We start from the raw sequence: 12,240 nt of genomic DNA, 5'->3' as shown, positions 1-12,240 counted from the left end.
ATGTCCCCTTTCTCATAGTGGATTCTTGTGGGAGTAATTTGACGGAAAAACCAAGGAAGTTTGAATTGAACAAGATTAATCAATATTTCCCAAATAGATTAGGATTACAATTAGATTTTCTTGTAGTAACATCATCAATAGTCCATTTTCCATATAAAGATGGAAATTTTATTTATTCGGAAATCAACCGGTTAGAACATAAGATGTTTATCAAATGATTTATGGATCTTGGGATTTATAATTCGGGTCGCTCAGAGGTGCTTTAATAACATGTCACCCTTGGGTCGTTCAGAGGTATTTTTAATAACATGACGCCCTCTTTAAAATCCTACCATACATCTCTTTATTTGATCCGGGTTCCTGAAGCGTGTCCTCCATGACACGTGTCTTTATTCTATTGGACAGGAATTTTCGAGGTGTTACACTAAGTTTCCCCATCACAATCGAAATCGCTGGCCACCTAATCTTCCCCATCATAATCGATGTCAGCGGGAAAACTTGAGGACTACCCGAAAAACTTGAGGGGAGGAGATGAATTATGGGTGGTGCCTTGTGTAGTGATCGGAATTTGTAGAATTCATCGGTAAAAAAATAGTTCGCCGATGATTGGTTTGAAGAAAATGGCCATGGTGTGTGGGGGTAGGGGTGGGTGGCAGTTTGAAGATGGTGGTGGGTATAATGGGTGGTGGAGGTGGTCATCGTTCAGGTATATGTGTGTGGTGGCGAGAGATGTTGAAGATGGGTGAAGTGGAGAGGGTGTGAAGCTGGAGCAGATGATCTTTCCGCTGGATTTGAGAAAACAGAGAGAGTGAATAATAGCGTAAAGGATAGTAGATAGATGATCTTTCCGCTAGATTTGTCAGTTCATTTAATTCTATACAGGCCGTATAAGGTTATATGACCTGTATACACCATGTTAAAAAAGATTTTACCATGTGTTAATATTAACCCTTAAATAAGTGTACATAAGTTTAAATGGTCATGCGTAAAAAAGTAAAATTGGGTGAAAAGACTATAATACCCATTCAACATATATAGATATTTTGTACTCTGTGCACCATAAGTTGATCCCTAAATTTTCAACGTTCTCTCTCTTATATACATTATATATACTATTATATAATACATATTGGAAAGAGAACTTAAAATTAAGATATTTACAAGAAAAGAAGCCCAATGTACAAGTTATGTATGCATATTAGAAATTGAAAACCAGTATCATGTTGCTCACCAAAAAAAGTATTCTGCAGTGGTTCTTCAATTTGAATCTCCATATTGGAAATAAATCATCGATTAAAGCTATAGATTCTTAGTGGCTAGTAAACCCAAATTTTGAATTCCCAGGCGCACATTATATCTAATTTTCCACATTTCAAAATTCAAATACCGCTTTTCACTCTTCTTTCACACATTGCAACAAAGAACTTGGGGATTACGGAGACCTTCCCTCCGATGGTTATAGTATTATCGATTTGACATGGTCCGGGATTAGACGCAGGTATAGGATAACTGATACGTGGTTGAAAGCCCTTTGCTTTATCGTATTAAGTTCGTGTATTTATGTGAATTTTGGTTTTGAAAGGCCTAATTTGATTAGAATTGTGTTTTGCAGGTCCAACAGATGATGGAACGAGAAGACCTAGGATGTAGAAGATCATAACATGAGTGATTCAGCAGATTTTGATTCCTATATATATCTACTCATGTGGTACTTTATTATACCATATAGATATCACCATCTACATCCAGAAAGCCGTATGCTTTGGAAGAAGCTTGTACAGTTTAGGAAGGGGTTTTGATTGATAAAAAAGAAGAGTCTACTTCAACCGATATGCCTTTAGGCACGACCATATATAACATAGAAATCACACTTGGAAGGGGTGGACAATTAGCTAGAGTACGTAGCGGGTACTTTAGTGAAACTAATTACAAAAGAAGGGAAATCGGCCACATTAAAATTACCTTATGGGGAGGTCCGTTTGATATCCAAAAACTGCTCAGCAATAGCCAAACAAGTGGGGAATGTTGGGGTGAACTAGAAAATTTTGGGTAGGGTCGGATCTAAGCGTTGGCTAGGTAAGCACCAATGTAGTAAGGGGAGTAGTTATGAACCACGTAGACCATCCACATGGGGGTGGTGAAGGGAGGGCCCAATTAGTAGAAAAAACCCACCCCCTTGGGGTTATACTGCACTTGGAGAAAGAAGTAGAAAAAAAAATAAATATAGCGATAATTTGATTCTTTGTCGCCATTGTAAATAGGAGAGAAAATAGAATTTGTTTCTTTGTCTTTACAAAAAAATAGGAGGAAGCTGTGACACGTTCACTAAAAAAATCCTTTTGTGCCGAATCATTTATTAAAATAAAATAAATAAGCTTAACACAAAAGAAGAAAAAGAAATCATAATAACCTGGTCTCAGACATCTACAATTATACCCATAATGGTCGGCCATTTATATTCAAGCTGACCCATTTAATATCTATTATTTGATTGACTAATCATTTAGATTGGAATGGTTGAAGAGTCAAATAGTTTGGCTATTCCTTAGGATGGGAGGGGATGAATCAAAAGAATTTTGAATTAGAGTTCTAGATTATTGTTCATCCCTCACAGCAATAGTATCTTGGGGTTTGCAGTGATAACTTGGTATATCTACTATATGACCATTGACTAAAATATATATATGGTTAACTAATTGGCGAGCTCCCAGAATAGAGAATAGTTCGAGCCATACCTAACCGAAAAAGGATGTTATCCAGGTGCATTTCAAGTAAAACCTGACCTGTTGGCCCCTTTGTCTTTCCGGCGATACAAACATATTTAAGTAATTGTCGTTTTATAAGACCATAATGAAAATCCAATTTTTGTTTTTCTTCTAGGCGAATACGATATTGGGATTTTTTCCCGGAACGCGATTGGTTTCCTTTCCAAAATAAAAATTCAAACACGAATATATAAGACTATCCCTATTAGTGATCTTTATTTGAGTTGGTTATCACTTGGCAAAATAATATTGGTTATATTAAAGCTAAAAAAATAAAAAAGGAAATTGAAAGCCACGGCCAGGATGTTGAAGCAACCTAGGTCATGACCCAAACTCATGCTCAACTTCATCTATTTGTCCAAACTTGATTGGTGCACCATTATATTTATTAATTGCTAATTCTCTCATCAATTTAATTACTCAAATATTTTTTATAACAAAAACTAAACACACAATATTTCTTAAAATATTTTTCTGAACATCCCAAATATAAATTTTATTAAGAAAAAATTACACCGTTGGTACTTGTGGTTTCTGCCAAATTTCAATGTCCGGTACTTATAGTTTTTTGTTGCAAAATCAGGTATTAATGTTCTAATTTGTTACAATTTTGAGTACTAAGGCCAAACCTTGTTAACTTTTTTTAAGTCTTACTAAAATGACTAAAATGCCCTTTAATATCTAGAGAGTCTATTTTTAATTAATTATATTTGACTAAAATAATGTAAAGTTTTATTTATATTTATATTTTTAATTTTTTTTTGTTTTATTTATATTTTTTTTTATAAAATTAAATGGATTTGAAGTTTTTATTTATAAACTTTGAGTTTATATATAATAATATGCTAGTAAAATAAACTTTTTAACTTAATCTAAATAATATTATATATTATTTAAGTAAAAAAGCTGTAAGTTTAAATAAAGAATAATGAAAACTTTTGGATTAAAATTAAAAACTTAAAGTGGGCGAGTCTATCATATCTGGATTAGGATCAAATACAAAGGGGAAAATAAATAAGAAAGGTAAGAATGATTTTGGTGAATTAATCTAAGATTTGGAGGGTTGAGATCAGTTTTAGGAAAAAGAAAAAGAAAAGGCAAATTAGATTTAAGTAATCTCAACTTTCTAAATTGGGCCGATAATAATGTCAACTCAGTTATTTGTCGATAATAATCTGAACCGGTCCATGTTTGGCCGATAACTAAGTTGGGATTATTATCGGCCAAATTGAGAAAGTTGAGATAATTTAATCCAAATTGCCAAAAGAAAACTGTGGAAGGGTACAAAAGGGATTTTAGATTTATTAACGTTCTCTTCACATGCAAGTCACATGTCAATTCCCCCATCAATTTAAAACGTCCAAAACTTTTTCATACGACATTTTTTTCAAAAACAATTTCACCGTATAACATGCATTTTTTTTATATTTAATATAAGTATGATATTTATATAATCTTAAAGAAGAAGGTCGGTGGCTGTCACATCATAGCCACCGCCTTCTTTTATATATATAAAATGTAGCTACTTTAGAACTCAATGCTCTAATCTGGCCTGGTGGTTGATTGTGGCAAGTTTGAATCAAAGGGCAGGGGTTCGACCCCCCATTTCACCCCTCTTTTCTTTCACTTTTTTCTTTTACTGTTCCTACAACTAATCTTTTCTTTTACTATTGCTACAAATAATCTCTTAACTTACCCAAAATATATTTTTCATTCTAATCCAAAACAATAACATAAGCTTATTTATGTACGGATCATGACTTACATATAGGTCGGTCCATATTTGATTTTTTACAATTAATTACATTTTATTATTATTTAATTTGAAGTTTTATTTTATATTTAGGTTTTCTATTTTATATTTTCTTAATACTTAATCAGTATTTTTTACATCAAAATTTCACCTAACTTTACACTTGCATGTATTTGAATCGACATTACTTTTGTATTACTTTTGTAGTGAGTCGAATACCATACCACTAAGTTATAAGAGTTTTTTTTATTAGTTAACTAAATAACTTTGTAATTGATGAATATAATGTCTCTTGATATGAAGAAACATCAAAATTTAAAAGCTAACGAACTGGACACATGTTGATTCGGTTGCTGTAGCGATTGGTGGTACCGTACCGGTACCTTACCAGTCTTGTAACAAACCGAGTCAATATCGATTAAGTTCTCATTGTGTCCTCCATCGCAATGTGCGGGTTAAATAACTGGTATAAACTTAAAAACCATTGTTGGTGAACCATGGTCTTAAGTTTTCTTTTTTGACCCTCAAGTTTATATTACAATTTCACCCCAATCTTTTGGTAGGTGACACATTGACCCATGATTTATTTCTACTTAATAACTTCTTCTTTTGTTTAAATTACTCTTACGACTTTACACCACAATGTGCAAGACATTATACTCTTTTTATCTATATCTAACCACGTTAATCCCACTAACGTAATGTGTATAACAAAGTTAAAAACAGTCAAGTCACGCGTGGGCATCGCACGTTAATGTCATCATCGTATCGCATATAACGAAGTCAGAAACTGATGTTGCCGCCGCAACGCGCGGCACGGGTAAAAACCTAGTTGCTATATAAAAATAAAATAAAAAATTTCACTTTTCCTAGGTTTTCTTTGCATTGTGTTAAAGGTTCAGGTCATTGTGTCTTTCAACTGGGTTTTGATCATTAAGTTTTTACTAGGGTTTCTATACATTGTGTTATTATCAAACCCATATATATATATACACACACATATATATATCCTTATGATTGCTGCTAGCCTTGTAAATTAGGTTTGATGTTAACATTTGGGTTATTATACTGAGATGGCTTCAACGAAGCAACTACCGGTTAAACATTGGTTTCTGCGCCACGAAAATCATACTTACAAGGAATATAGATTTTAATAATCTCAACTATTCGTCATTGGCCGCCAATAGCCCCAACTTCAAAAAAAAAAAAAAAAAAAACACTAGCAGTCCCAATTATTGACATATTGGTCACTAATGGACCCTGACTAACAGAACCCTGACACCGTTAGTCTCCGGTTGCCGGAAAACCGTTTTTGTCCAGAAAAAAGGTTTCTAAAGATCCGATCTAACGTTACAAAGAGGTTTGTGACGAAAATATTGAGTTTTCCGGCAAAAAGTTGAGTTTTCCAGCGAAAAAGAAGTTTTCCGACGACTTTAATAATTGAGGTTTTTACTAGAAAAAAGGTTCGCAAAGGTTCATAATAAGGTCACAAAGAGGTCCATGACAAAAATGTTGAGTTTTCTGGCAAAAAATGAGTTTTCCGACCAAAAAACGTTTTCTCGATGGCCGGAGAGTAATGACGTCAGTGTTCTGTTAGTCAGTGTCCATTGGAGGGCAATATGTTGAAATTTAGGACTGCCAGTGGTTATTTTTAAAGCTGAGACTGTTGGCGGCTAACGACGAATAGTTGAGATTATTAAAATCCAATATTCCTATTTAAAATATGGTTATGCGTATAAACTTCAAGATCAAATAATTATGAAATGTTTTTTTCCATATATCTTTGGCTGTTTCTTTTATATCCAGGTTTTCCACTTTTTTTTGGGCGCAATTACGAATCGAGAATCTATATACGAGCCTCTTTGTAAAATCATTAACTTAGTTTTTGATTGATCGTTTTCTTTAAATTATTGATAAAACTTGTTTATATTTTCTTCCTTAACTTAGACCATAGGTAATCGTTAATGCTCACTAAGGGGCATTTTTCACCACATCATCATCATAATGCCTTTTTAAAAAATGTGTAATGGTTAATGCTCATTTCATTTATTACTTTCCATTATTTTTCTTCTCTTTGGGCATTATTATAGAAATGCCCCTCACTCTTCATGCCTCTATAATGCCCATGAGTAATAGTGTAAGGGCATTATCAAAATCTTTCATGCCCTTATAAAGCCCCATTACATATGGTCTTATAGGTTGCCAATGTCTACTTCTCACGAACCAATGGATATTTTCGAACAGCTAAGCCATGTTTTGGACGAGGTTTTGGCGTTAGATCGTAGGGTCACCCAAAAGATCGACAAGCTTACCGATCATGTTTCCAAGATACACGTACACAAGAAGCGCAAGAAGCAAATAAAGCTTTAGATGGAAATAAACGCGTTGTATGCACGATACGTGCAATAGCGTAGTTAAAAAATAATAATAGGCGTATATGTTTTTGTATATTTAGTCATTGATTGTAAATTTTTATCACTAATATTAGTAATCAATGTAACAAATGTAAATTTTGTTGTAACTTAACCAAAACGTGGCTGGGCTAAATTCTCGTTATTAGGATCAAATACAAAATAGTCATTTGTATGGAACCGGCCTTATTCTATGTATTACGTTCCTTTGAGTTATACTAGCTTGTTTATCCCCCAAGTGTTTTCTAGTATATTCCATGGATCAGACCATTTGAATAAAAACCATAAATGTCATTAAATCGCGTATAATAAAATTAGAAGGTTATGATCATAATTAGGAGTAAGGAGATCAATATAATAAACAGAAAGATATAACTTAGTAATTAGGAGTCAGGAGATCAATATAATAAAAAGAAAGATTAGAAGGTTATGATCATAATTAGGAGTAAGGAGATCAATATAATAAAAAGAAAGATTTAAGTTAGTAATTACAATATAAGTTACAAAACAATCATTGATTATCTTGATCTCTAAAATCAACTTATAAACCATAAAGATTACGCTAGAAACAAAATTTATCTCCAAAATCAAATTATAAACTACAAAGATTATGCTAAAAACAAAATTTACAACATATAAATACCCTTCATCTCATTTGTAGTTAAACCACCTTCGTATACTTCTACTTAAAATCCAAACGAAAGAAAGAAGACATACTAGAGGATGTTGAAGCTCGCTATTGCATATTTTGCTATTTTCAGTCTAGTTTTCGTCTCATTTACGGATTGTAAGTTGAATATATTTGTTTTCTCTTTCTCTCACAACAAACAAAGGATTAAGATCACATGAGATTGTCATAGTTCAATCACTAAATATTCCATAATACATTAACTTGTATGCAGGCACAAGAATCCAGAGCATTCAAAGCCATGAAGCCAGTGATTTAAACTCGTCAAGCAAAGGTGTTTCATTCGTTTGCATGAAGCAAAAACAGATCCCTGGTAAACCAGAGCAGTGGTGTTGTTTATGTGACGTTCCCGACATCGTTTGCTTCTATGGTAGTGAAGCTGAATGCCAAAAAAATTGCCTAAGACAATGTGGTCATAAAAAGTAATAAATCTGCGTTTCGAATATGTTCTAATTATCATATCATGAGATGTAACATAATTTGGGTTCACCATCTAAAATGGCTTGATAAATAAAATGATCTATATTTATTTCGTTTTTATTCAAGTGCCAGTTTTTACTAGATGTCTTATTTATATGATACTAGGTTATAACCCCGTGTATTACACGGGTTGAGTAAATAAATTTATATACTAAATAATAAAATATTATATCTTTAAAAACTTCATTTATTGCACGGATTGAATAAATATAATTTTATATATTAAATAATAAAAAGTTATTTATATAAGAACCATATTGTACGGGTTGAATTAATGTAATTTATATACCAAATAAAAAAAATATATCTTTAAAACCACATGTATTACACAGGTTGAATAAATGTAATATTGTTTACCAAATAATAAAATAATACATCTTTTAAAAAAACCTCATTTATTACACGAGTTAAATAAATGTAATTTTATATACCAAATAATAAAAAACTTAGTAAATGTAATTTTGTATAGTGAAAAAAAATTTAATATACTAATACAAAGTTTTGTTTTCGTGATAAACAATTTGTTTTATTTAAAATGTTTTAAATTAACAATTTAAAATTTCGGATAATATTTTATTAGAAAAATAGAAGAATGGTATTCGAAATTTAAAGTAGGATAAAATTTAATATTAGCTCATTATCCATTTATTTATTTAATTAATATAAGATAAGTTTGGAAGTGAGGCGAGAAAATCATAAAATAAATACCTACATGAACGACATGTGTCACACATTAATGTTTTATTATATAGTATAGTATAGATAAAAATTTAGATTGATATAAATAGATTACTAGGTTATAACCCCGTGTATTACACGGGTTGAAAAAAAATGTAATTTTAGTTTAATATCTTATATTATAGATAACACTCCTACTAAATATTATTAGTTTAATTTCATTGAGTTTTATATATTCATAAATCTTAAATATAAAATGACTTATTTCACTCTTACATATTTAGACCATGCACACTTTACTTTGTTATTTCACTTTACTCCATATTTAGACCATATACTAATCTACTTTAGTTCAATTTCTTTATAGTCTATTCGGTTCACTTTATACTCGGTATTTCATATCCACATTCCATTTTGTAGTGTTGTTTGTCACATTGGTAGCGTTGGTTATCGATCCATGATATAAAAACAAATGATGTTATCGATTGAAACAACCGATGTGAACATCTATATCTATACTATATAATAAAAGAAACCAAGATTTAACTTTTTTTATTATTTGGTATATATATGACAATACACGAGGTTCTTAAAAATATAATATTTTTTATTATTTAATATATAAAATTATATTTATTCAACCCGTGTAATAAATGAGATTTTTAAAGATATATTATTTTATTATTTAGTATGTAAAACTACATTTTTTTAAACCCATGTAATACACGGGGTTATAACCTAGTTTTGATAATATTTCTAAAGTGTATTGTTATTTTAAGTTCGACTGTCTAATCCATTAACATAAAAAATATATTACAGTGACTATCCAATGATTTATCGTGAAGCTTAGCTTTTGATATCTATACGAGTTTTTCAAGTAGCACAATATCCTACGTTAGGATTTTATCTCTAATATCTAAACAAAATGTTATTGGACGACTTTGTTAAGTCCAAAGTAATAAAATTTTGCTCAACTTCTCTTTGATGATAAAATTTGTAGCGTTGATGTTACTTGAAACCATTTTGGTTTTTCTATAAATAGATATATAAACTAATCTATAATATAAGATATTAAACTAAATAATATTTAGTATGAGGGTTATTAATAATTAATTATTAAAAGAGATTAAAATAAAATAACAATTATCTATAAGAGATGAGCTAATATAATGACATGTGTCCCAAAAGTGGTTTCTTTTATTATATAGTATAGATTTTGTTGTAATAAAATTTGTTAACGAAGTCTCAATAAATTTAACCCGTTATTTAAAACTCGTAAATGTATAAATGATAAATAATATAGGTTAGAGTTAGAGTAACTTATGATTTTGGCCCCTGTGGTTATATCAATTTTACCCTTTTAGCTAAATTTTTTTTTTTTTTTAAATCTGAGCCCCCAGCGTCTTTTCTAACCCTTTTGGCCCCTAAAACTAACCCCATCCATTAAATGTAAGGGGCCAAAAGGGTTAAAAAAGACGTTGGGGGCTCAGATGTTAAAAATTCTTTTTGAGCTAAAAGAGTAAAAGTGATGTAACCACATGGGCCAAAATCACAATTTACTCTATTAGTTAAATAAATAATATTATAAATGAGAATGAGATTAAACTAAATAATAATTATCCATAAGAAATTAAACTAAATAATATTTAGTAGGAGAATTATCTATAATTAATTAGAAAAAATTAAACTAAAATAATACTTATCTATAAAACATGGACTAATATGATGACAAGTGGCCTCAACATAGTTTCTTTTATTATAGAGTATATATGTATGGTAATGCTTAAAACGCCTAGTCAACTCTTTATATGTTTATAGCTGGGTCGGGTCAAAACTGGTCCAAATCTATTTAATTAAACCCTCTGCAGTGGCGAAACTTGAACATTTAAATTGAGCAGGGTAGAGGCGAAAATAAATATGTTTAATTGGAGCGTTTGGATTAGTAGTGGACCAACCAAATAGAGGTAATATTTTTTCAAAGGTAATAGGATAAACTTACAACTCTAAGCCTAAAATAGAGGGTCTGGGATCCTTCTAGCCCTTAGTAAGATCCGCACATGACCCTCTGACCCTTTATCTCTGAACCATTTTCTGTTCGTTTCAAATTTTCATCAATGGCAGCACCGCAGCAGTGGCTTCCTATTTCCAGCAACTTATCGGGCAATAAGATCAGATATTCTTTAAACTCAAAGGGAAAAAGCGTCGGTTTAACAATATTGAATGATTTACAACATGGTTGTTTTTTTTTAGAAATTTGGTTCTATTATTTGTTTTGAGAAACCAATTTATAATGGAGAGCTAATAGAACATGTTTATTTGTGTAATCAACAAGGCTATATTTAACAATATGGAAGCTGGTTCCTTTGAGTTATATAACTTTTATTTTTTGAGTGCAAGAAAATGTTTCGTAACCCGTTTTTTCATAGACCAAATTAAATTTGGAGAGATGTAAACCGTTTTTGTAGTCGTAGTGTATTTTCTACCTAAATGGATACGTTAGACACTAATTTTGTTTTTTGAATGGCTAAACTCACACACTATGGGGATTGAAGCTCTCTGACTCCTCATACACTTAAACTCTATCTAAACATACCAAAGCCACTGGGCTATTCCCAAGTGGATACTTAGCCACTTATTGTTGTTCTTCTTTAATAGGTAATTTGGATGTTAAAGGTACCTTGTCATAAGATAACACATAAAGACATAAATATAAATCAATTTAAAAGTTTAAATTATTGCTTCTAGTGTCGTGTTTTTTTGTAATCTGTAATAATTTCTACTTATGTTGGTTAGGATTTAAAACTCATGTCCAACAATCTCGCAGTCCGGCCTGCTTGTAGCCCAACCGTTGCCCAAGCCCTTATATTGTTGCAACAATTATCACTTTTTCTCTATATAAACCAAGAAAAGATGAATAATAATCTTTTTCGTAATTTAGTATATTCCATTATTTAGAGTAAACTTTCATGTAGTTTAATTATTGTATTTTTTTCTTTTACTTTAACAATGCGCCTATAATTTTTTTTAAGAGTAAATTACAAGTTTTGTTCTTTATGTTTGTATCAAATTACAGACGTTGTCCTTTACCTTTAAAATTGATTAGTTTTGTACTTAATGCTTCAAAATCTTGCACGTTATGTCATTTAGCCCTAACCAAGTTAATTTTTTTTTTGTTAAATCTGATTATGTGCAAGGCACATGAGGACATTTTTGTAATTTCGTTTTTTCGGGAAATTTATTTTATGTAATTAGCTTAAAATAAATAACTCATCATCTTCACAAGTTGCAGACCATCTCTCTTTCTACTCTCTCTCATTAAAAACCACAATCACCTCCACCTCCATCTCCACAGCCGCTGTCACCACTCCCCACCACCACCGCCGCCATCACCTTCACCTCCACCTCCACAACCGCTGTCACCACTCCCCCCACCACCGCTACCATCACCTTCACCTCTGGTTCCGG

General features: G+C 31.4%; 1 pseudogene; it reads right to left on the bottom strand.

Annotated features, from left to right (window-relative positions):
- Window positions 1-2,430: 2,430 nt before the first annotated feature.
- On the bottom strand, window positions 2,431-12,219 carry LOC118485892 (annotated as a pseudogene).
- Between the last annotated feature and the right edge of the window lie 21 nt (window positions 12,220-12,240).

The sequence above is a fragment of the Helianthus annuus genome, chromosome 13, assembly GCF_002127325.2.
Source record: "Helianthus annuus cultivar XRQ/B chromosome 13, HanXRQr2.0-SUNRISE, whole genome shotgun sequence".
Classification (NCBI taxonomy): domain Eukaryota; kingdom Viridiplantae; phylum Streptophyta; class Magnoliopsida; order Asterales; family Asteraceae; genus Helianthus; species Helianthus annuus.
The sequence above is the reverse complement of the archived record's forward strand: the minus strand, read 5'-3'. Positions and strand labels throughout refer to the sequence as shown.